The 27,043-nt window shown below is 39.5% G+C and overlaps 1 long non-coding RNA gene across 2 annotated transcripts in view; it reads left to right on the forward strand.

The window, feature by feature from the left end:
- The window catches only part of LOC129149448 (uncharacterized), a 102,780-nt gene that overhangs the window by 16,105 nt on the left and 59,632 nt on the right, over positions 1 to 27,043 (forward strand). The window contains exon 1 of one of the 2 annotated variants that reach the window (XR_008556340.1): positions 1,504 to 1,652. The exons of the other annotated variant lie outside the window; for it this stretch is intronic. This is a non-coding gene — a long non-coding RNA (uncharacterized LOC129149448). Of the gene's footprint in view, positions 1 to 1,503; positions 1,653 to 27,043 lie in introns of those variants that run through there. 2 annotated transcript variants of the gene reach the window in all.

Consider the following 27,043-nt stretch of genomic DNA (forward strand, 5'->3'; position numbering starts at 1 on the left):
CCCCCCAAAGCCAAACAAAAGCAAGAAAAGCACCATGTAAACATTGAGGTACATTTACACTTAACGTAGAGTTCTTGTAAAGATGTATCAAATCTTCATAACAAGTTTGTTTTTAAAAAATATTCAAATTGAAGTTATCTTAAAATAAATTTGCCACAATATTTTAAAGACGAACCAATAAATGAATATAACCCTATATAATAAAAGGCTAATATGCAAATTGACCAAATGGCGGAACAACAGGTCTATGTTGCACACAGACCACCAGGGGGCAGATGCTCAATGCAGGAGCTGCCCCCTGGTGGTCAGTGAGCCATGGCTGGAGAGCGCAGTGTCAGTGCGGGGAGCATCTTCCGCATCTGGGGCAGCGCTAGGGATGTCCAATACTGCCAGCTTAGGCCCGCTCCCTGGGCCTAAGCATCAGCTGGACATCCCCTGAGGGCTCCCGGACTGTGAGAGGGCACAGGCCAGGCTGAGGACCCCCTCCCCAGTTGAGGGATCACCCCACCCCCAGCGCACGAATTTCGTGCACCGGGCCTCTAGTAGATTAACAGGATAAAATGTTGCCAACTCAACTACAAATATTACTTCTCACCTCTCTTGCATTCAAAAATTATAACATTCCAACAAAACAGTCATATACTTATTTAAAAGGCTACCAAGAGGATTACCTGCATTAAAAAAAAAAAGATAACACCACCGGAAGGAAAGAAGAAAAAAAAAAAGCTTGCCGTGCTAGGGAAAGAGAAAGATCATAAGGCTAGCCTGCAAATAGAGGCATTTTTTTCCAAGCCACTGTTCCCTCTTACAAAGTGTTAATAGGGTTCGAAATAAGGAGCCCCGCGGTGGGCTGCATTCAAGTGCGTGTACACAGGGGCCCGTGAGCGTTTCTCATCCTCGGAGCGGAGGCCGGGTCCGGGGCACCCGCAGCCGCGCCCGGGGCCGCTCCAGGGCGGCCAGGTGGCGCGCAGGTGCCGGCCGCCGCACCCCGCGCCGCACCCCGCGCCGGACCCTCGCCTGCCCGCGCACACTCGAGCGCCGTCTCCGCCCGTTCCTCCGCGACTCCCCCGTCTCCCACCACCAGGTCCCACGTCCGGTACCCACTCCTGCCGAGGGCTCTCCGCGACCCCGAGGACCGAGCGACTGGACTTAGGGAGGAGCCTCTTCCCAAGGCCTGGGCCCGGCGTCTCCAAGGCCGGGAACGGGAATGAGCCAGGGGGCGGGGCTAAAAACGGAGGTGGTTGGCGGTTGCTAGGAAACAGCGTCTCCGGAAGGAAGTGACTTCCCTACTGCCAGGTCTCTCGGGTACCCAACACCTCCTAAGGGCCCCACGCGTCGCTGGGGCAACCGTCCAGATGGAGGAAATGACATCAGCCCTCTGGGTCCTGGGGGCGGGGTGCGCCTCGGCCGCCTGGGCTTCCGCTGTTGCCTAGGAGACCGGACCCGTCCAGCGCCCACTCGCGCGCCCAGAGCCTTGAGCCAGCGGAACGAGGGCGCCCATCCGCACCTGCTGCGTGAGCCGAAGCGCATTCCCTGCGTTTTGCCACAAATAGGACAGGAAGCCTGTGACTCGGCCTGACAGAATAGTGTACGGACGAGTGGGACCGAAGAGCACGGGGGTGACGTCTGCAGACGCGGGAGTCTGACTGCAGGTTTGAATGTCGGCGCCCCTTCCCTAGGCCCCTGTGAAGTCGTGAAAGTTAACATGGCTGTGCCCCAGTTTCCTCTTCTGAACAAAAAAGGGGGGCAGGGGGGGAGATCATAAGAATGGCCACCTTAACGCCTTGCTGGGTGTATAAATGAAATAGTGCAGGTGGAATACTTGCAAGAGTGCCTGGGATTGAATTCAGTCAATATCAGATACACTCTTGATGCAGCTCAGCCACAAAGGACCTAGACCAGTGATGGCGAACCTAGGACACGCGTGTCAGCACTGACACGCGAGGCCATTTCTGATGACACGCGGCCGCTGAGGCGGCGAGGCCGAAACATTTGCTGCTCCTGAGGATGAAACATTTGCGAAATAATGTTTTTTCCTCAAAGTGACACACTACCCGAGTTATGCTCAGTTTTTTGGCGAAGTTTGACACACCAAGCTCAGAAGGTTGCCCATCACTGACCTAGACAGAAGTCACCCCTTGTCCACACTGCTGAAAACTCATTCCAAGTGTTGGTAGTATTTCCTTGTGGGATCAGGACAGCGGAAGACTCATGGAAGGGAAATAACCAGCATCTTGAGGAAAGACAACTATGACCAACTACACTGTTTAAGTGTGTTCATCAGCATCTTACGAGTGATGGAAACTGGCTATTGTTAGTCAAATATACCAGTATGTATTCTTTTATAGTATCACGTAGAGACACATGAATTGCTATATAGCAAGAGAAATATGATTTCTCATTCAAACTCAGAACTTGTCATCCTAAACAAATTATTTTTGTTACCAGAGTAGTGTCCTAAGTTAACTGCCCTCTACAAATACTGTTCTAGACAAAGATGCATGTTCTGAATGGATACTATCTCTACTCCTTGTCTTGTGCCCAGTATAATTCTGCATACTTTACTCATATCATTTAATTCAGTCTTTCCAAAACTCTGTAAAATTGCTGCTTTTTATATCTGCACTAGTGACCCAGTGCACGGATTCGTGCACATTGAAAGGAAATTAATTAGAAGGTGGCTGGCGGGGCAGGACTGGGCGAGATGAGCCCGACATGCCCTGGAGCCAACCTCCCACGGCCCCTCCCCGGCCAGCACACCTGGGGTGGTGCCTTGGCTCAAAGGGCGTCTGCAGAGTGAGTGGGGTCCCTCTGGCAGGTGGAGTTCCTCAGCCTGGCCTGCTGGGATCAGGCTGAAACCAGCTCTCTGACATCCCCCAATGGGTCCTGGAGTGCAAGAGGGTACCCTGCAAAGTTGCTGTCGTTCAGGGTGTGGAATGCAAACACAAGTGTGCAGTAAACCAGATTCAGGGCCGACAGTGCCCCAGCAACAGCATAACCCAAGGTCAAAGGTGGAATTGCGAGGCCCCTTGAGGAATTGGGCTCCCTCCTCTCTGGTTTTGGGGTATGTCACCCGAAAACCGCCACTGCCAAGTCACTGCAGCTTGGCAGCTCCTGCGTGGTCAGTGCTTGTCATAGTGATCAGTGAGACGGGCGGAGGGACACTTAGCGTACTAGTCTTTTATATATATAGATATATATATATATATATATATATATATATATTTATTTGGCGAACTAGTCTTTTATATATATATAGCGTACTAGTCTTTTATATATATAGATTTTACATTTTTTTTAAAAAGGCGATATAATAACATCTCAAGATTCAGGTAAGTTTGAAAATATATTATTTTCACCTGTGAAATCTCCCAGGCAAGACTCGTTTGTTACATAGACCCTTATATTATTGTGGTTTTAAGAAATCTTCATTTTTAATAATGTTTTGTATATACAAAAACCACATTGTTCTTACTTAAGGAGCTGATCTAGTGTTTTATTTCTTTCCTGATCAGTAACACACACTGCATAAGGTATTTTTATGTGTAATCCCATGTTAATCTCCCCCTTTCATTCACCTGTTTAAAATTGCTTGGCCCCTTCCTGCTTTGAGCTCCTTCCTTTTAAGACAAATATGGTTTTGAAATAGAAAAGAAAAATCACTAATTTACATGTTTTGGCACAAAAACTTTATGAGTTTTTGTGGAATTAAGATCTAGTATTGAAGAAAGCCCAAGCATCACTTAGTAGGAAATTTCCTTGTAAAAGGTCATTTATTTCAGGATTTTTAGGGGAAGAAGGGCCAGAATCCAATGGTAGTTGATGAGAATAAAACAAAATTTCAACACTATTCACAAAAACTAATTTTTATTTTGCATTGCACTCATTTTCGAATTCCATCATCATCATTATTATCATCATCATCCTTTGGTTCCAGGAGGGGAAGGAAATCTCACGACATGCATTAGTAACCACATTCCAGCAGATGGCAGCAAAAGATTTAGCACCTGGGACTATATAGCAGGAACATACTCGTTAATATTTTTGGAATATTTTACTTTTCTTAGAGTGACTTAAAAATACATTTAAAAATAAACTACTTTAGAAACAATTTCACAGAACTTTTTAAATCATCAGCTTTTTTTTATATTATAAAGTTAGAAAATTAGTAGTTTAATCTAACAATAAATATTTTGTATAAATATTTTTGAAAGACTGTATAAGCTGGTTACCTGCCAGTCCATTCCCTACTCCCAAACTCAGCCGTGATCATTGTTAATAGGTAGGATTATCTTCCATACTATCTTTCCTGTGCATATAAAAATGTTCACATTACATGTGTTCTTCTATAACCAGTTTTTTTCTTCCACTTGAATATCCTTTTCATGTTAATCAACTACTGAATTGTGCATAATTCTTTGGTTATACAATTGTGTATATTTAAGAAAACAATACTCATGTCCCTTTAACTTGTTTCAATTTTTATGAGAAGGCTTGAATAAATGTTGTGGCATACTTATTTATTTTGGATAAAATCCTAGGGGTGGAATCATTGAGTATATGCACATGAACTCTCTTTATACTTATTGTCAAAAATGCCTTCCAGAAAAGTTTTTACAGCACACACTCCAATGTACATCATAAGAAAAGTGTTCACGTAAATGTATTCATTATTCAGCCACTCTTATTGAACCTTTATAAGTTGCAATTTTGTTTGCTAAATTTTTTTTTCTTATTTTTTCCTGTGCAAGTCTGTTTATTGTCTCCTTTAAATATACCGTAATCCTATCTAATAATAGAGTAACATGTAAATTACCATCACTCCGCTACGTCCACGATTGGGTGGCGGGAGGCTGGGGGGCGGGACTCGGGGTGGCCTATCCGGCCATTGAGAGGCACGGATCTGCTGCCACTGAGGGGGGCTACCCTGCTGTTGAGAGGCACAGGGGGTGGGAGCCTCTCAACGGCCAGATCCGCGGCCGCTGAGGGGGCCTGCCGCGGACACCCGGCTGCGCCTCTCAACGGCAGGGTAGCCCCCCTCAGCGGCTGCGGACCATCAAAAGTGGGGGAGCTGGGTGCCTGTCTGCTCACCGAGCCGGAGGCTTCTGAAAGGCCTGGTGCACCAGCGGACAGGCACCCAGCTCCACCGCGAAAAGCGAAAGCGTGTAGGGGACCCTACACGTGCATGATTCAATCATGCACTGGGCCTCTAGTTTCATTCAAAACCCTTCCCCACAATTATATACTCCACAAAGCCTTTCTTAATTGACCAAATATAATGTGAAAATTGTCTGTGGGAATCTACTTTTATTCCTCCATGTCCTGATTTTAAAATAGAGAGATTTCATCATTATTTTGATTAATTAAATAAACAAAAATGACTAAAAATAAAAAGATTTCAAAAACACAAAACTAAATATAATATAAACATTCTTTATGGTCTATTTTTATTTTTAGTCTGATAACTCCTACCTTTGTTACATCAGCTATCATAAATGTTTAATCTAATAGTCCATGTCTTACTCATTGTAGAATACAATCTAAAAAACAAAATAAGAATTGTGGAAAAATCACCTCAATATTTAATAAATGCCAAATTTATATTGTTAAAATAAATCAGTGAATTTAAAATTAAAATACTTTCTGTACTGGTCATTTAAATAGGGAGATAGATGATTTATTTCAACAAAGGCATACCTCGTTTTACTGTGTTTTACTTTACTGTGCTTGGCAGATACTGCACGTTTTACAAATTAAAGGTTTGTAACAACCCTGCATCAAGCATGTTTGTGGGATCCAATTTTCTAACAGCATTTTCTCACTTCATGTCTCTATGTCATACTTCGGTAATTCTCATAATATTTCAGACTTTTTCATTATTATTATACTTGTTATAGTTATCTGTGATTAGTCATCTTTAAAATTACTATTGTAATTGTTTTGGGGTGCCATGAACTATGCCCCTATAAAACAGTGAAGTTAATTGATAGGCTGTATGATTTTAACTGCTCTCCCAAGTGGCCATTTCCTTCTCTCTCCTTCTCTTTCGGCCCCCCTACTTCCTGAAACACAACAGTATTGAGATTAGTCCAATTAAGGCAAAAAGGAAGAAACTGGGAGACATCTGTAATACTATCAATAATAAAAAGTTTTAAAAGAATAAGAAAGCAATTCTACAGTATTCAAGAGAAAGGAAGAATTGCATGTGCCTTACTTCTCACAATCTAGAAATGATTAAGTTTAGAGAGGAAGGCATGTCAAAAGCCAAGACAGGTTGAAAGCTAGGCCCGTTGCACCAGGTAGCCAATTTACAAATGTAAAGAAACAGGTCTTGAAGAAAATTAAAAGTGCTACTTCAGTGAACACACATATAAGAAAGAGAAATCGCTCTACTGCTGATATGAAGAAAGTGTTAGCGATCTAGATAAAGACCAAATGAGCCATAACATTCCCTTAAACCGAAGCCTAATTCCCTTAAACCAGAGCAAGGCCTCAACTCTCTTCAATTCTATGAATGCTGAGAGATGTGAGCAAGCTGCAGGAGAAAAGCTTGAAGCTAGCAGAGATTGGCTCATGAGGTTTAAGGAAAGAAGCCGTCTCCGTAACATAAAGATAAGAGGTGAAGCAGCAAGTGCTAATGTAGAAGCTGCAGCAAGTTAACCAGAAGACTATGTAAGATAATTAATGAAGGTGCTACTCTAAACAACAGATTTTCAATGTATACAAAACAGCCTTATATTGGAAGAAGATGCCATCTAGAACTTTCATAGCAAGGGAGGAGGAGTCAGTGCGTGGCTTCAGAGGACAGACTGACTCTCTTGTTAGGGGCTAATGCAGCTGATGACTTTAAGGTGAAGCCAATGCTCATTTAGTATTCTGGAAATTCTATGGCCATTAGAAATTATGCTAAATCTACTCTGCCTGTGCTAAACAAGCAAACAAACAAACAAAACCTGGTTGACAGCACATCTGTTCTCAACATGGTTTACTGAATACTTTAAATAAATATTTAGTTGAGAAAACAAAAGATTCCTATTAAAATACTAGAGGCCAGATGCACGAAATTCGTGCAAGAGTAGGCCTTCCTTTCCCCCAGCTGCTGGCACCAGCTTCCCTCTGGTACCCGGGACCCAGGCTTCCCTGCAGCCACTGGCAGGCACCTGGGACCTGGGCTCCCCTCATAGAAGGATGTCCGGTCTAATTAGCATATTATGCTTTTATTATTATAGATGCCTGCTCACTGGCAATGCATTTGGTTACCCAAGAGCTCTGATGGAGATGGACAACAAGACTAATTTTGTTTCAATACCTGCTAACAAAGCATCTACTTTCAAGTCTTATTATTTAAGAATTCAGTGGAATTATTTAAGTAACTGCAGATGTGGTGGAAATAGCAAGAGAATTAGAATTGGAAGTGGAGCCTGAAGATGTGACTGAATTGCTGCAGTTTCATGATAAAACCTAAATGGATAAGGAGTTGCTTCTTATGGATGAGCTAAAAAAAAAAAAGTAGTTCCTTGAGACAGAATCTAATCCTAACAACTATTATGATTGTTGAAATTGCAACAAAAGATTCAGAATATTACATAAACTTAGTTGATAAAGCAGTGGCAGGATTTGAGAGGATTCAACTTTGACAGAAGTTCTACTGTGGCTAAAAACTATCAAACAGCATCACGTGCTACAGAAAAATCATTTGTGAAAGGAAGAGCCAATGGATGCATCAAATTTTATTGTTGTCTTATGGTAAGAATTGCCTCAGCTACCCAACCCTCAACAGCTACCACCCTTATCAGTCAGCAACCATCTACATTGAGGCAGGACACTCTATCAGCTAAAAGGTTATACTTAGTGAAGGCTCAGACAATAGTTAACATTTCTCAGTAAAGAAAATATTTTAAAATTAAGATATTTACATTATTATCTTAGATATACAACTTTTTCACTCTTAATAAACTACAGAATAGTGTAAATATAACTTCTATACATGCACTGGGAAACCAAAAAAACTTGGTGGCTTGCTTAATTACAATATTCACTTTGTTGTGGTGGTCTGGAACCAAACACACAATATGTCATAGATAAATATCTTGTTCATGAAGTTGTGTCACATCTGCTTCTAGGGAAACTGACCTAAGACACTCTCTTCACTGGAGTTGGCCAATCCATACCCTAACGCCCTGTGTTATCATGACTCAGCTAGTTTCTGTGACCTTTTAGCTCCCATTCTTGCTATTAATGGCATATATCTCCAAGGTTCAACTTTTCACTTCCATGGAGACAACTATGATCTGAATGGTGGAGTCAGCATGATCATTCTGGGAAGAATTTAGATCCCAAAAGTCTTGTAGCATTCTTACATAAATGTTTTTTTTATAAAATAGCTTCTACTAAAAACAAAACAACAAAAACAAACCTTTACTATGTTATTAAATGTTGAATAGATTATGAATTCAGGAGTCTTAAACAGCATTATCCAAGAGGAATCTATCTATATATATGAAAGGCTAATATGCTAAGTGTCCGACCATCCAACCAGTCGCTATGATGCATACTGACCACCAGGGGGCAGACGCTCAATGCAGGAGTTGCCAAGATGCAGTAACTTGGCAGCAGTGGTTCTTGGGTGATGCACCCTAAAACTAGAGAGGAGGGAGCCCGATTCCTCATTGGGCCACGTGATTCCACCTTCAGCTGTGGGTTATGTTGCTGCTGGGGCATTGTCGGGCCCAATTCTGGTTTACTGCACACTTGCATCTGCATTCCACACCCTGTACGACAGCAACTTTGCAGAGTGCCCTCTTGCACTCCAGAACCCCTCGGGATGTCGGAGAGCTGGTTTTTGCCCAATCCCCACAGGCCTGGCCAAGGGATGCCACCTGCCGGAGGGACCCCGCTCACTCTGCAGACGCCAAGGAGGGACTGCGGGAGATTGGCTCCAGGGCGTGTCCGGCCCTTCTCGCCCAGTCCTGCCCTGCCACCAGCCACTTTCTAATTAATTTCCTTTCAATGTATATGAATCCGTGCACCAGGTCACTAGTTTTTTATATAAAAGTAATCATAATAGATGTAAACTAAAAGGCAAGGCAAAAAGTAGTGGTATACCAGGCAAAAATTAAAAGTTTTGAAAAAGCTCTTATTATTCCATATGAGAAAATATAATAAGCTTTTAGAAGTAGATAAATTTTCTAATAACATTTTGTTCATTAATGCATATTTCTAATTTCCATTTAGGCAAGCAATTCTTTATAATGTAGACTTTATGATTACATAAGCATTAAAGATTTTATCTACTTGTATGCTATCAGGCAAATCTACCTAAAACATTTGTGGTTTTGATGTGAGATTTTGCAGCTATGAAGCTTGATTTCTTTGCAAGTTCTGCAATTTGTTTAAGTTTATTTACATAAGGAACACTAAATTAGCTTGTTATACTTAGAGTCATTCAAGTATGTCCAATTTGCATACCCATAATTTGAATCCCACGCATTCAATTTAATCTTCTTTCCATTGCTTTCTCTGGCTGCCTTCAAAAGATTAAGAATGACATATATATTTTTGGATGTTTCCTACTATATGTCCCAGAAAATTTAATTCAGAATATTTTTGTCTTTTATTTTAAACCATTTTTTTTTTTCTGGAGAATGGTGAGAATCTGAAGATGTGAGCATCTCTAAGGATTTTGCATCTATTCCAAACATGCATGCTTGCAGAAGCAACTGTTACAATGTCCATTCTTTTAATATAGGATTCCACTTAGAACTTTAGCATGGATATTGGAGGTACTTTTAAGAGATTTTGATATTTTTATTTGGATATTGCTATGATTTCTGGATAGCCTTTCATGTATTTCTGTGGGCGGCCTTTCATATTGTCAGAGAATGCCACTTTATTTTACTGAATAACTGTTTAGACATTTACTCTTCTCTATAAAAATTCTGGTAATTTTAGCCTGAAGCAAAAGGTCTTCTGCTCTTGGAAATATTTCTATTTTAAAAAGAACTTTAACTTTTAAATCAAAGTAACTAATGTATAGTATAACAATAAAATGGTACTGAAGAGCTTCTAATAAAATAAAATGGTTCCCTCATTCTCCCAAACCACCAATTCTCACCCTCAGTACTTCTAAAGTCAACAAACATTAACTGAAGGTTTATTTGTAATGATTTCCCATAAAGAAATCATCTCTATAAATATAACTCAACTCCTATACTTTGATTTATAGTTTTAAAACATTTTCTATCTAATTCCTCATGTAACAGACATGATTTAGCTTATTCACATCCTGCCACCAATATCTAATTGTATTAATTTTGGATTATTCAACTACTTTTCTTTAAATTAAAAAAAGAAACAAAACAACAAAAAACAAATCAAGCCCCCGCCCCCCCCGCCCCCCCCCCCCCCCCGTAGAAACACATATGTTATATAATCTGAAGCCAAAAGAAAAGACATAAAATTGGCTTGTTTGCCCAGTATGGGAACAAGGTCACCAGTAAGATTTATGTCATTTCTGCTAAGATTTATAATACAGTATCCCTTAGCAGCATATTGTTATAGGCAGCACTTCAGATACTTATTTTGCTTCCTATCTAAAAATTTTTCCAGAATATGAATAATATTAATAATAACAATAACAACGATAGCTACCATTACAATAAAGAGTTTAGTAATTTTAGGCCTTCTCTAAATTCCTTCTATGTTCTTTGAAATTCTTACCATGCCTATGAGGTATTATTATGCCCATTTTATAGATGAGGAATCAAAAGCACAAAGAGATTATATCACTTATCTGCTCTAGTTACTATAATTGGCAACTTAACCCTCTCAACATTTAGTGATGAAAAGCAACCGTTGTTTATACTCATGGATTCTGAGTCAGAAATTGGGACAGTACCCAACAGAGAATGCTTGCCTCTCTACTTCTAGAGGCTAATTCTGACACTGAGTTATTCTGCTTTTCTTTTGCTATTGACTTGTAGTTTCTTTCCACTGTGCTTGGAAAAATACTTGAAACTTCTTAAATTTATTAAGACTTGTTTTTGACCTAACATGTAATCTATCCTGGAAACTATTCCATGTGCTCCTCAGATGAAAGTATATTCTGCTTCTGTTTTGTGCAATGTTTTGCACATGTATTTTAAGCCTTTTCCAGAATGTCATATAGTTTGAATCATATAGTATTCAGCCTTTTTAGATTGGTTTATTTCATCTATATATATAAAGAAGTAATATGAAAATTAGGTTGGTACTCTGTAATGGTCACGACCAGCTCAGGAGGAGGGGCCGCGAGAGAACAACATGCAGGCGCGGCCCGGAGCCTGAGAGAACAACACACATGGGTGCCAGCTCCGAGCCTCCCAGGCATGGCTGGGGGCAGGCCCCCAGCGGACATACACAGGGGGGCGTGCTCCAAGCCGCTGGGGCTAGACTGAGGCTTAGGCCTGCTCCCAAGCCATCTTGAGGGATCCCGGACTGTGAGAGGGGGCAGGCTGGGCTGAGTGACCCTGGACTGTGAGAGGTGGCAGGCTGGACTGAGGGACCCCTACCCCAGTGCACGAATTTCATGCACCGGGCCTCTAGTTTAGTAATATGCAGTTAAGGTTTCTCTATGTCTTCTCATGGTTTGATAGCTCATTTCTTTTCAGCATAAAACAATATTCCATTGTCTGCATATGCCATCATTTATTTACCCATTTACCCAGTGAAGTACATCATAATAGCTTCTGAGTTTGGGTGATTATGAATAAAACTACTGTGAACATTTGTGTATTGGCCTCATACCAATCACCTTGGCCAGAGCTTCTGTGGATCTTTCCAACCTTCATGGGAGTCTAAACTGCTCTCTTCGTTCTTTGAGGCTCTCAGGTGTCTAAGAATATGCCCAGTCCTATCAATGCGGCAAGCAAGTTGAGACAGAATCCTGCTCCTTAGGCAAATCCTGAAAAAGAACATTTGACATGTGGGCCAAGTCTTTCCTTCCTCAGGGAGAAGCTGAAACATTTTTTAAAAAAATATATTTTTATTGGTTTCAGAGAGAGAGAGAGAGAGAGAGAGAGAGAGAGAGAGAGAGAGAGAGAGATAGGAGAGAGAATCATTGATCATCTGCCTCCTGCACACCGTACACTGGAGATTGAGCCTGCAACCTGGGCATGTGCCCTGACTGGGAATCAAACTGTGACTTCCTGGTTCATAGGTCCACGCTCAACCACTGAGCCATGCCGGCCAGGCTGGAACGTTTTTTTGTTTGTTTGTTTTTTTGTTAATGCTCATTCACTCTGCATTGAGCCAGGGAAACAAACTATAGTGAGTGCCCATGCACTAGTTTTAACCCCAACCTTTATTCTCTGCAGTCCCAGGGGCCTAGTGTATGCCAGGTCCAGCCAATGCTCCTAGGCAGATGAGACAAAAGCCCAGTCCTTCAGGTAGCACCTGGAAAAGTTAAGTTGGATATATGATCTAACTCTATCTCCCTTAGGAATAAGCTAAGAGCTGGAGGTTTCCTCCTGATCATCGGGCTCAATATCAGAGGTAGGGATTATGATGAGAGGATGGCTCTAAATTTCCTACCAGTTTTGATGTGGATGGTTTTGCATGTGCCTGGGGTGCAAGAGCCTAATTTCGGAATTTATCAGAAAAGAAATTGATCTATGTATTGCTGTTGAATTGGTATGTCCATAGGAGGAAGGATAGTATAGGACTTCTATTCTGCCCTCTTGCTAATATTACCTCCAAGAATTTCTTAAAAAGAGGTGTATGGTGTAAATATTATTAGGCTTTATATATAAAAAAGTTTCACAATTCAATAAAATAAGCTTACACTATGAGATTTAAATATTTACATATTTGGAGGAATTATATTTACATCTTCTGTTATCTGATTTTGCTACTGAGAAATGTAACTTTTTTTCTGAAAAAATTTTAGGAATGATGGCTTTATTTCTGATACTCTAAAATTTATAGTAATATGCATTAGGGTATGTAAAATTTTCTTTTTCGTCTTGAAATTTGGTCTGCTTTCAAACAAGGTTCATGTCCTTCAGATTTGAAGATCTATCTTTAATTATGCTTTTGCTAATTTCTGACTTTCATCTCCCATTTTTTCTATCTATAATTGTTCTTATTTAGAATTTGGATACCATAGATTGATCTTTCAGCTCTTCCTCCCTCCCTATGCCTGCTATCAGTTTCCTGTTACTTGCTTTTCTGTTTCATTTTTAAAAGATTTCCTAAAATATCTCTTCCTGCCAGCCAAACTTTAGGTTTATTTCTGCTTATTTCCACTACATCTATTTTTTTTTTTTAGTGAAGTATCTTTTCATTTCTCTGAGAAACCATTAACTGGTATTTTTATGTGGTCCTTTTTTAATTCATCCTGGGTCTATTATTTTCTCTATTATTTATTTATTTATTTATTTATTTTGTGTGTGTGTGTGTGTGTGTGTGTGTGTGTGTGTGTGTGTGGTGTTATATTCCTTTCAGACTGGAGGATTCTTCAGATGTTTAGAATTAGTGATTTGCTTTGTTCAAACGTGAAGGGCTACAGAGCTGATAGGAAGAAATTTGGGCATATGTGGTGCTTGCTAACTCTATGTAGTGTCTTAGTGTGCCAACAATATAATTTGGGAAACCCACAGCTAACAATAAAATGCTCCAATCATTTACCTGGGAGTCAATGGGTACAGCAACCTTTTCTTGTAGTCTTGTTGTAAGAACTGCCTCAGCCACCGCCAACCTTCACAACCACCACCCTTACCAGTCAGCAACCATCTACATTGAGGCAGGACATTCTGTCAGCTAAAAGGTTATACTCAGTGAAGGCTCAGACAATGACTAACATTTCTCAGTAAGAAAATATTTTAAAATTAAGGTACTTACATTATTTCCTTAGACATAATACTTTTTTACTCTTAATAGACTACAAAATAGTATAAACACAATTTCTATATGCACTGGGAAGCCAAAAATCTTGGTGACTTGCTTCATTATGATATTCGCTTTATTGTGGTGGTCTGGAACCAAACCCGCAACATGCCATAGATAAATATCTTGCTCATAAAGTTGTGTCACATCTGTTTCTGGGGAAACTGACCCAAGACACTCTCTTAACTGGGGTTGGCCAGTCCATACCCTAATGCCCTATGTTATCATGACTCAGAAAATTTCTCTGACCTTTTGGTTCCTATTCTTGTTACTAATGGCATGTACCTCCAAGGCTCATTTTTTCACTTCCATGGAGACAGCCCTAAACTGAATGGTGGAGTCACCATGATCAAGATGTTAACAGTAAAACTAACAAGCATGTTTTGTTTGACAAAGCAAAAAGTTAGGGAGTGGTGCTTATGACTATACATATCCTATTGAAAGTTTTTTTCTAAATAATCACAAAAGTGTAAACAATTGAAAACTAGGGAGCACTAGTAAGAATTAGGTTGCTGTTCAAAATTTTGCATTATGAAAAACATAATATACTAGAGGCCTAGTGCATGAAATTTGTTCACGGGGGGGGGGGGAGGCTGTCCCTCAGCCCAGCCTGTACCCTCTTCAATCTGGGACCCCTCGAGGGATGTTCGACTGCCCTCTCACAATCCAGGACTGCTGGCTCCCAACTGCTCACCTGCCTGCCTTCCTAATTGCCCCTAACCGCTTCTGCCTGCCAGCCTGATCACCCCCTAACCATTCCCCTGCCAGCCTGATTGATGCCTAACTGCTCCCCTGCCAGCCCGATTTCCCCTAACTGCCCTCCCCTGCAGGCCTGGTCACCCTTAACTGCCCTCCCCTGCAGGCCTGGGTCCCCCCCAACTGCCCTTCCCTGCAGGCCCGGTCACCCCCAACTTCCCTCCTCTGCCGACCTGGTCACCCCTAACTGCCCTCCCCTGCAGGCTTGATTGCCCACAACTGCCCTCCCTTGCAGTCCTGGTCCCTCCCAACTGCCCTCCCCTCCTGGCCATCTTGTGGCAGCCATCCTGTGTTCACATGGGGGCAGCCATCTTGTGTGTTGGAGTGATGGTCAATTTGCATATTACTCTTTTATTAGATAGGATAGAGGCCTGCTGCATGGGTGGGGGCTGGCTGGTTTGCCCTGAAGGGTGTCCTGGATCAGGGTAGGGGTTCCCTTGGGGCATGGGGTGGCCTGGGCACGGGGCCTGTGGTGGTTTGCAGTCTGGCCACACCCCCCAGTGACCCAATCAGAGGCCCTGGTATCTGGGATTTATTTATCTTCTATAATTGAAACTTTGTAGCCTTGAGCAGAGGCTAGGGCAGGCCAGGGCGGGTGGAAAGCTTGGCTTCCTCCATCGCCGGGGAAACCCAAGCCTCCTGGTTGCTCAGTGGCCGCAGCCATTTTTGTTGGGATTTATTTATCTTCTACAATTGAAACTTTGTAGCCTTGAGTGGAATCCACAGCTGGCCAGGGTGTGCGGGTAGCTTGGCTTCCTCCATTGCCAGGAAACCCAAGCCTCCTGCTCACTCCATGGCCCCAGCCATCTTGGTTGGGTTAATTTGCATACTCGCTCCTGATTGGCGAGTGGGCGTGGCTTGTGGGTGTAGCGGAGGTATGGTCAATTTGCATATTACTCTTTTATTAGATAGGATATATATACCTGTGTGTGTTTACAACCATGATCTTCTTGATTTTTTCTATTTATAGGAGTGAATCTCCCAGTTATAACATTAATTTAAAACCAATTGAAACCAATGTTCCATCATCATCATTGTCTTTGATTATTATTTACTGAGCATCCATGTGATATATAATATCGGCTTAAGTTTGAGAAGTCCGGTCCCTGTCCCTGGAGAGCCTTTGAACTGCATTAAGGAAATGTAGCACATAGGATAAGAACAAGTACACAGCATATGGTGGGGGCAGGGATGCTGGATATGTTTGTTAGGCTTTGCCGAACTCTTGCCTTTTGGAAAAATGTTCATACAGTGGTTTTGATTCATGGGAAGTAGGACTTTAGCAGATGTAGAAAAAAATGTTTTAAGTCATTTCAGATATGAGAAGCATAGCTTGGGTGAAATTTTAGGCTATAGAAGAGAAAACTCCATGCAGCAGATAACAACATTTACCTGACTCAAAGGACACATGTTTACAGGTCATCAGTAGAGTAGAAAGGAGGCTTTGCCACAATTGGTAGGACGGCCTGGAAAATTAACCTACAAAATGCCCTGAGAGAAGGAAATAAAACAGAATTTAAAAAGCACAGATAGTAACAATAATTGGCATGAAGGTAGAAAGATGAATTCTCTAAGTCAGAATCTAAAAAATGAGAATAAGAGTATTCATTAAACACACATACACACACACATACACACACTGAAGGTTCAGTATAATTAGAGAAAGGAAGAAACCATATGCAAAAATAAGAAAAAGCCTATCTGAACATCTAATATTTTTAGAGGAAGCTTTTCAGGCAAAACATCAGAATATAATTTCAAGTTCAAAGTGGTTGAAGGCAGAGATGAGATTGTGTAGCATGCGTTGAATGGTTTGGCATGAATTTGCATGTTTTAATTGGCATATCTATAAAAAGGATTCTTCTGAGAGGCAGCACTGGCAGAATTGCTAAGCATTCAGACAATGGAATCAGATTGCCCGAGGTGAAATTCCGTTTCCCAGATCTCAGATATTTGACACTGGGAAAATTGTTTTACCTCTGTGTGCCTCAGCAGTGTACCTACCATGCAGAAGATTTCAAGGATTACATTTGTAAATACCTGTAAAGCACTACAACAGCATCTGTTACATAGCCAGAAGAGTCATTGATTGTTATTATAACTATTATCATTAATCTTCCTTTTCCCAATGCATGAAGGCATTTTTATACATTTCTGAATATCTACTTTTCTTGACTAGGCTCTATTTATTCACTCCACAAGGTAAGAATACTATGAAATGCCTAGCTCTGGGAATATGTAAGATGTATAAGTAGATGACAATGGAGAGCTTATATTTAGTGAGCAAAAAAAATGACATATTAGTGGAATACAGTTTTTATTTTAAATCATGTGATTTTCAATGCCTTTCACGACTGCTCCATCCCTTATCATTCAGACTGGTTAATGGCTTTTTATGTGCACTGCCTTCAGTGTAGGTTTGTTTCTTCCTATACAAAGAATAATATAAGAGAATCAACGCTTAACGTTGAACTTGAAAGTCTTAGCATTGATCAGCAAGATTAAAGTCTGAAAGATTCAGAGGGTAGGTTTTAATCAATAAACTAGAGAGTGGAAAAGAACATAGAACAAAGTGAGACATTTTTATTCTCCCCACATTAACAGAAAATACCATATTTTTAATGAAGTGGGGGATAGGACTGGAGCTTGGTGAAGAGAAAGGAGAAAAAGAATTTAGAGTTTAATGAGAAATGCGTCCTTCTATCCTCTTCTTAGGCCACATTCTGTGTCCTGTGGGGGAATGAGAGAATAGCAGACATTTAGGGGAACCCAGAGCATAGAGGATTTATGTCTTTTCTTTCAGAACATGGTCTAAGGTCACTGCATCCTCTCAGAGGAGCTAAGCATGGAGCTGCAGTGTGGATTAGCAAGTGAGATAAGGCTGGACAGAGGGGAAAAGGAGTCTGAGATGGCCTTCTTCAGGCTTTGGGCGAGTTTTCAAAAGTTTCTGATCCTCCCAAGGAGGGCCCAGAGTGAGAGAGCCAGAGAACTGAGCAAGTCTCTGCCACTTGAATGAGGAGGACCCAATATGTCAGCTAAAAGCAAAGGACTGTGAGTGTCAGCTACCCATGCAGTGGTGAAAACGGCCAATAGCAGAATAGGTGCCCCATCACGTCGCTGTGGAAACCTGTGGGAACAGATGAGGACCCCAGAGCTAAGGAGGCCCTCTTCCCACCTCCCCTCTTCTGCCTTACATCTGCGGTACTATCTGAGCCCCTCCCCAAACTTGATGTTACCCAGAAAGAAGAGGAAGGGAGGGGAAGAAAAATAATCCTTCATTGACTACTGAGAGTTAAAGAAAAGACTGCTTTTTAAATCTGGAATTGACAGGTTTCTAAATTTGCAAGGTTAAAAAAATCTTGTTTTGTTTTGCTTCTGAGAAGAAATGGAAAATTATGAGCAGTGCAGTGTTCAGTTACAGAAAATTATCAATGCATCTTTTTACATCTAAGTTATGCACATCACCATCATCCCAGCTACAGTTATGACACTTCAACAGCCTCACAAGTGGTATGATTAGGCCTCAGAATCAGCGATGTAGAAATAGGCCGTTTAGGAAAAGGGCAACATGAGCCAGAATGATCAGGGAAGGTGTGAAGGAGATGGCAAGTCATGGCAAGTGAATTTTAAGTAGGCAGTAACAGGAGGGAACCCATTTTGAGGTTGAATCAAGCCTCAAGGTGTGGGCATGTGTTAAGTGGCATGGTGAACAAAGGAAAACACTTTGGCAATAGTGACAAAAGTTGTTTGGAACTAAATTTCTGACCTATGCACAATTGAGAAAAAAATATTAAGGGACAACAGATAGATTTTACAACCCTTGCAGGGCAGTGACCTGGCTCTTACACAGAAACCAATATTTTTCAGAGAAGTAGCCAAAAACCTACTTACACTCTTCTGTATCCGAATCTGGGTTCAGCCCTAACTGGCTATGCAACATGGGACACAAGCATTACCTGTAACATTAGTTTGAAACAAGCTCTGCTACCCTAGAGAAAGCCGAGTACTAACCATTCCTGTCCTGCCAGTTTCCTGTGTTCAGTAGAGGCACAGACAAATGATTCGGGACTGGGGTAACCAAGGTTATGTGAAAATGAGATTGGAGGACTTTCTGTATAATTCTGACTTTCAATTCTAAAGAACACTTCACTGCTTCCCCTTCTGTGCTACAAATAAGGATTGTATTTGGCATGTTTGCTTTTCCCAGGAATTTTCTATTTTGAAGATTCCCCCCTTTCTCCCCACCACCAGACTCATGTCCACTTCTGAGTGTCTTTTGCTTAATGTTTTCTCTGTCAAAGGTTTCTAATTGTACAGGTCTTCTTGTTTTGTTTTGTTTTGTTTTCACTCCTTTTAGAATTCTCTGGCAACTAAGATTTTAGAAGCCAGTTCAAAATCTGGCAACATCATAATGCTACTTTTTGCTCTTCAGCATTCATACATTTAGAACCCTTTATATTTTAGTTATTGAAAAAAATGAATTTGAGGTAGCAGAATATTAAAGAGGAGACTTGGAAATTCATTATGAATTCAGAGTCCATGTTGAGGATGTCATCATTTTACTATTAGCTCGCTGCTGCGGTATTGAGGACAGAGCTTAGCACAGCTGCTGGCTCACTAGTAGACATCCAGTAAGTGGCACATTCTCTTTCTCTTTTTCCTTTCTCAATGATGACCTATTGATGATGAATATTGAATTAATTTTTGCCAAGAAATTCTGACTCTACTTTCAAAATCTGGCCATGTTTTACCTTTTCCACTGCTGCCAGGCCACTGTCATGTCTCCCCTGGATTACTACTGCAACAGCCTCCTAAGTGACCTCTCTCCTAAATGCCTCTCTGGTTCACCCTGCTCCAACCTGCTGGCCTCTGCATTTCCTGCCTCTGCCAAGCACTTTGCTTCCTTAGATTCCCTGCACTGGCCATTATCTCTTTCTGAAATACCTTTCCCCCAGATGTTCTCATGGCTTGCTTCCTTTCTTCCATTTTGTCTTTATCAATTATTATCTTCCAACAAAGTTTGCCCTGATTATCTTATCTCAAATTACAAATAGACACTTCCCCACACCCCCAGCTCATTCCTCTTGTGGTATTCTGATTTTTTTCCATAAGAGTTTCATCTTTGAACATACTACATGATTTATTTAATTTTTAGATTTATTGTTAATTGTCTCTCCACCTCCCACCCCCAACAAGAAAGAAATTCTTTTCCTTTATTTTTTATTTCCCCAAAATTAATCCCAAGGGCCCAGAGAACTACCAGGGACAGAATAATCTCTGAGTAAGTGTACAGAATGAATGAAAGACAAATATCTTTTGTATTGAAAAATATATGAAGAATTGGTTTCAGGTTTTGGACATTTAAGCTGGTTCCTTATTATTTCATGATGGTTGAGAGATCATATTGCTTAGTTCTATATTGGAATTAAATTATGTGTTAATTTTTAAAATTTTTATAAGTGGGATAAGGTTAGAGTGGTCGTGATCACACTTAGTTTCGTTATGTCTTTCAACTGGGTTCCCTTATCTGTCAGCCTCCCTTCCTAGGGTTAATGTGATTCTGTATGTGGGCTGTGACCAAACCTATTCATTCCACTCAGATATAAAATCGATCTTGTGGTCTGATGAAGTTTGCAAATCCAGTGTTTTCCTGGGTAAAAGAGCCAGTGAAAATGAACATAAAAAAAAAGACAGCTCTTAAAGCATTTATCACATAATCAGTCAAGAATCTATATTATGTGAATTCGGGGTCTATTAAACTTTTGTTTTTGCTGCACATAAACATGATTGGAAGATGAAGTATATCTTAGACATGTGAGAAATAAAACCATTCTGTAAGACTTCCCAAATAAGCTTAAGTTTGGTAGGAGGAGAGAAAGACCATTTGGTAGAAATTGTGAAATAGTAAAGGTATGAGTGTGGGTGGATTTAGGAGCCATTTGACTCACTAATCCAGGAGCTCTTTGAATAAATATGCCTTGAACACCAAGACTCTTGGATATTTACCACATGACAATATTTGTTTCATTTGGGAAAGATGGATTTGGCAGACTCTCACTGTTGTTCCTTGGCATGGTGTACAAGGCCTTGAGGTTATATTCCATTAAGAAAGTATGTCCAATTTACAAGGTAAGGAAATGGAAGTTTGAGATAATCTGAGAATTTCTTATTTTTTTCCTCTATTTAAAAATATGCATATAATTACCTATTAATACTTTTTTAAAAATAGAAGATTGTAACTAAATGCCTCAAGAACATAGAACAAGTTATAATTAGATAAAAAGGGTCAAGTTTCTGCCTTACTTTGAGGAGGGGTCCTCATGTCTTATCAAAGGAAGTTGGTTACACCTCTCTTTTCTTCCACCTTCTCAAAGAAAAGAGCACTTCATCTGTTCAGAATTTTGAAATTAAATGAAGAAGTTTCACCAGAAAATGACTGAGAAATTGTGTTACATATCACCACATGATGTATTGTATAAATTTAGTAGAAATTCAGAAAAAAAAAAATCACACCTTGTTTGAGCTCTATTTCTTTAAGTTCTGAATATTTATTTTACTGCTCTTATAAAGATTCAATTAATTAATAGGGCATGGTAAAAAGAAGAGAGTGTACCTGATTTTGGCAAACATTTCTAAAGAGCAACATTATTGTATAAGCACTTGGATTATATGAGTATATTATAAATTATATCTGATTTATAATAAGATTTTAATATATAGCTTAGTTGACTGAGCAAGAATTGGAAACGAGAATGGTAAGGAACAACTATCTTATATAGAGAGCTATGTAATCATTATATTTTGGAATTTAGTATGTGATACATTATTGGGTAACTTCTGCTATTGGTACTTACTGTGTTTAATCTTTATTCTAATGATTATCGCCCTGGAGGCCCGCTATGAGACCTCCTCAGAATTATAAAGTCATTTAGCACAGGAGAAAACATGTTTAAAAAGTCATGTTCAACATCAGAATCTTACATGTTAATGAAAAAAGGTATATTTTTAATATTATGAATTATAAAAAGAAAAGCGATCCTGATAACAGTTTAGGTAGTGGAAATAGGCAGATAATAGTGTAGTAGAACATTTGGGGTGAGTAATGCAGTAAACAAGGTCAGTCACACTTATTTGTTACTATTATTTTCTTTGTGTGCATGCAAGGCATGATTTTTACGAATAGGTAGCTCAATTGCATATGGCAGGTATCAGTCAGAATATAATCCCAAATCTCTATAAGAGTTTACAATACTCGATAAGATCTGACCTTGGGCTATCTGTTCTACTAGTCTGTGCATTTGTTACCTTGTTCCAGCTTCACTAGCTTTTACATTGCAGTCCCCTGCCTGGCATCCTCAAGGCTCACTACATATTTACTTCATTCAGATTTCTGCTCAGAAGTAAGGCCATCAAAGAGGCCAACTTGACAGTCCTTACACCAACTATTCTCACAGGTCTCTGTTCCCTTACCCTACTTTATTTTTCTTTAGGCACTCATTGCAGTAGCATATTATATATTTAGTATTTTTTTTTCTGCCTGTATCAACAAACTATACAAGAAGAGGGGCACTGTCTTGTTCAGTGTCTTACCAGAGCTTAGAACAGTTCTGGTCCCGGGTAGACACTCAATAGATAAATACTGAATGAATGGATGGATGGATGAGTAACTGAGGAGCCTCTGGTGTTATGGGATACCCTGAAAAGAACACTTGCAATATCATTATTCAGATAGCCTGATTATACCCTTTTTTTAAAAAAACTTTATTTTAAGTTTTTCTCTGAATATCTGAAAACAAAAATGAAAAACAAATCCTCAAAATATTTTTATGAGATTCAAACCAAATTCAGGCTTACACATATTGCAAAGAATGGCATTCAATTAAACTGGTATGATCTATGTCAAACCACTAAGCTAATTCTCATATTTGAACACATTTGAGTTAAAAACAAGGATATATATATATATATATATATATATATATATATATATATTAAAGCAAGATTGTTTCCAAAGTAATTATTTTTATGAATATAGATATCCTGAAATGTATATTCAAGTCTACTCAAAGGCTTTAAATAATTAATTGTAGAGATTTTTCAAAATATCAAAATGTTGGAGAAACTTTTAAGAAAATACATTTCTCATAAGAATATTTATTTGTCATATTTTTCTGACACCAAATTTATGACTTAGCTGATGATACCAAATTTTAATTTCTAAGATACTCATCACCTATTGTTCATTGTTCTGATGAATCTACATATGAAGGAAATTGTATTTAGCTATTTATTTAATATATATATAGAATTTTTTTTTCTAAAGTATTGGGGTCACATTTTTCAAGTCACATGAGCTAAATTAGAAAATACATAGAATAGGCCGATGGTGTTCTGGAAATGCTGCTCCCCGGCCCCCATTAGATTTATAGTTAATTAAACTACGTTATTTTTAGAATATCAGAGGGAAGATCAGCTACTTGAAACTTTAAAAATGTCAACTGCCAGCATACTTGGACATACTTAGATAAATTGGGAACTTTTCAAGGCATCAAACCTGAGATACTATGAAAAACTCTAATTGCTCATTGTGCAGCTATAGCTGAACATTAAGCAAAATTAGTCATTGTAGAGGGAAAAAAAGAATCAGTCTTCACTTACTATGGCTTTAACAGATAAGTCTCTAAAATTATTTTTAAGAAAATAATTAAATCTTTGTGCTGAATTAAAGTTAATTTATAAATAAAAATACTAATTACAAACTTGTGAACCTCTTTAAAAAACATTCACTTTTTTTTGCTGGGGGAACCTGTCTCAGAGGAGATTTTGTAATTTAATGCTTTTTTTTTTATAATCAAACTTTCAGAAAATCACTTTGAAAAATTTTAGGGTAAAAATCTGTCTCAAGTTTATTTTAAAAATGGCATTTGACATCAAATTTTCCTATTTTTACCAATATTCATTTGTAAATCTTGTTTTTCTGCACTTTTGGCTGTGAAAATGTAACAGTGCAACAGTTTGATGGTGAAAGGTTGCTCTGTCTTCAAATTTACTTAGAATTGAAAATATTGTAGCAAGCAACTGATTCAAATTTATAACTCAGCTATTTTCTGATTGCAGTAAAAATAAAAAATTTCTTTGATAGTAAAATAATGTTTTCCTTTATAAATTTACTAGAGGTCCAATGCACGAAATTCGTGCAAGGGGCTCGGCCCTTGCAGCCCCGGCTGCCTCTGCCAGCCCTCGCAGCCCTGGCTTCGTCTGGAAGGTCTTCTGGGAGGACGTCCAGAGGTCATTTGGCTGTTTGGTCTAATTAGCATATTAGCTCTTTATTATATAGGATAATTGCTGTTTGTATATTTTTGAAATTTTAAATATTAAAGGATAACAAGCATATTTTATTATACTAAATTATTATACAAGAAATTAAAACGATAAGGACTTTTATGAAACTATTACTTATGAAGTCAAATTCCTCTTGCTCCACTTGCTGCTGTATCATATTTACAGCAGAATCCAATAGTTCTGAGCCACTATTACTTGATATGCAGAAAGTTTAGTCTTTCTTTTTCTGAACTCAGTGCCCATTCTGTCTGCAGTTCCTGGGAGAGGGGCGAGCTCACACATAATGTATAAATGTGAGGGCCTGTTTGAAGCTTCTCTGGGAAATCCATCGCTTTTATCATCCTTGCAGGGCTGACCTCCACCTCCTACAGGCTGCTCTCCCTCCAGGTATTTTTCTCTCTGTTTGGCCTAATAGCTCCTGTTTTTCTTCCACCTGCTCTTAGATACATTTCCAGCAGCAGAGCTGTTGGACACAGTTCTTTCCTTTATAATGCAGATCTGAGAGGCAGGGGGTGGGACTCGAGGTGCTGAGATGAAACCGGGCCACTGAGGGAGCATGCTGGATAGAGTGTTGGCCAGGCTGGGCAGGTGTAGTCTCACTGTACCTGAAATAAGTCCCCTTCTTCCCGTGCCTTGTCTCCCAGACTGGTCACTTCATTCTGTAATTTTACCCTCCCTCCCTTCTTTCCTCCCACCTTCCTTCCCTCCCTCCATTCCTTCCTTTCAGTATATTCTGAGCTTCTATGTGCCAGGCATTATGTGAAACCTTTCATAGACCCTATTACCAATGGAAACATATCTGCACCCCAGTGTTAACAGTATTCATATACTTTCCCATAAGAGTGTGTGTCATCCAGGGCATTAAACTCAGCCTAAATTTTAGAAAGAGGAAGCCTCTCATTTTCTCAACATTTATCAGGAATTCCCATGCTTTGGTCTTTTGCAATCCCAACAGGATATGAAAATAAATCTTTGAGATCAAAAGATGTGTTGCAACAAATCTTTCAGTGTGTCTGAAACACACACAACCTTTTCTTTCAGTGGCCCAGCAAGTCTGTGCATTGCCACAAAAAATCTCTAGGGGGCAGTAGGGCTCAATATTGCAGCTTTTAAGGATGTTAAATATTCAAAACCACAGTATGATTTTTGTGCATTGGTTTATCTCTATCTGGTTAATGAACCATTTCTAGGAAGAAGGTCACTAAAGGAGAAAGCAAATTGTGTCATTTTATCATTCCCTCTTTTTTTTTCTTTTTCTGGCATTTGATAAATAGAAAGACGACCCTTAGGACGCAGAGTCCTACTTAGTTCAGGGAGATTTAGAATTGATGGCAGAGGGTATTGGATACAGAGAAAATGCCTTAATTTGGGAGTTTGTTTCTTTGTTTTAAACATGGAACAGAGTGCAGAATCTCAGAGGGTGGTGAAGGCCTGGGGAGGTGGTGCGGATGTGGGCTTGAGAGGGTCCGTGGGGATGGGGGAGAAGGGGACATATACTTATAACAATAAAGATTTATTTTCAAAAAAATAAGTCTCATTGGGGAAGCAAAAGGAGAGAAGATAGGGATCCCTGATACTGGTTGAGAAGATGGTTGGCTTTCTCCTCCTGGATTTTAGTGTATTTAGAGCCTTAAATGAATCAGAAAGTTTCATAGGCAAAAAAAACAAAAGAACTATTGATACATCCAACAACCTGATTAGATCTCCAGAGATTTATTCTGAGTGGAAAAAGAAAAACCCACAAAAAACAATCCCAAAGGTTATAGCCTATGATTCCATTTAAATATCATTCAAGTATTGCATGATCTCACTCATACGTGGAATCTAATGAACAAAATAAATTGCTGAACAAAATAGATCCAGAGACATAGAAGCATGGAACAGACTGTGGAATCTCAGAGGGAAGGTGAGTGTGGGTGGGGTGGTTGGGAAGAAATCAACCAAAGAACTTGTTTCTATATATGCATAACCCATGGACACAGACAATAGTGTGGTAAAGGCTGGGGGTGGAAGTGAGGCAGGTTGGAAGGAGTCAATGGGGGAAAAAAGAGGGAATACTAGTAAGACTTTCAACAATAAAGATTTAAAAATAAATATCATTCATGAAATGACAAAACTACAGAAATGGAGAATCAATTAGTGGCTATCAGGCATGAAGGAGAATGAGGGAGTAAGAGGAAAGTGTATATACTAGTAGCTAATAAATTCAACATGAGAGATCCTTGTGGTGATTGAATCACTACCAATATGCTGTTTGTGATAGTGCATTTTTTATACTTTTGCATTCCTCTAGTTTTCCCATTGGTGGCCATTGGATAAGGGACACATGAGATCTCTCTGTTTTATTTCTTACACTTGCATGTGAATCAACAGTGATCTCAAAATTAAAATTTTAAATGAAAATATGTGGAGCTAATTCAGTAGTTTGTTGTTGTTGTTTTCCTGTTTTTCAAAAAGTAGCAATGTAAGAATGGATTGGAAGTACGATCCTAAAGGAGGAGGACCAAATAAGAGACCAAAATTAAACGATCAGCCATTAGTTCCTTCCCTCTGAGGAAAACCAGCTCATCCTCAGTATTTAAATATTCACTCCATTCATATCTTAGTATTTTATGAGAGTAGTGGATTTCAGTTAGTGGCATAGGTTTGGAGAGCTACCAGATACCAAGATACTACTATCCTTTACCAAAAAGAGCTAAATCCTCCCCTTGTTTAAGATTTCTTGCTCTGTGGTACTTCAAGACCAGCAAAAATGGGAACATTGGTTATAAAACAAAAATGAAATTTCTCTCGTCTCATTTTTTTATAGCAGTAACAAACAGAATGGATCATTAAAATGATTTTACCATAAACATATATGAATGACACAAATTTATTTTAAACACTATAGTCTTGCTCTAATCTTAAAGTAAATATTCCAAAGTAGTTAATGTTTGGCTAACTATCTGTGAATTAAAAGAAGAGATGAAGGAAGATGTGAGAAAGGCTTGTGATATTTCAGATACATAGTGTATTTCATACA

Source organism: Eptesicus fuscus, chromosome 6 (assembly GCF_027574615.1).
Source record: "Eptesicus fuscus isolate TK198812 chromosome 6, DD_ASM_mEF_20220401, whole genome shotgun sequence".
NCBI lineage: Eukaryota > Metazoa > Chordata > Mammalia > Chiroptera > Vespertilionidae > Eptesicus > Eptesicus fuscus.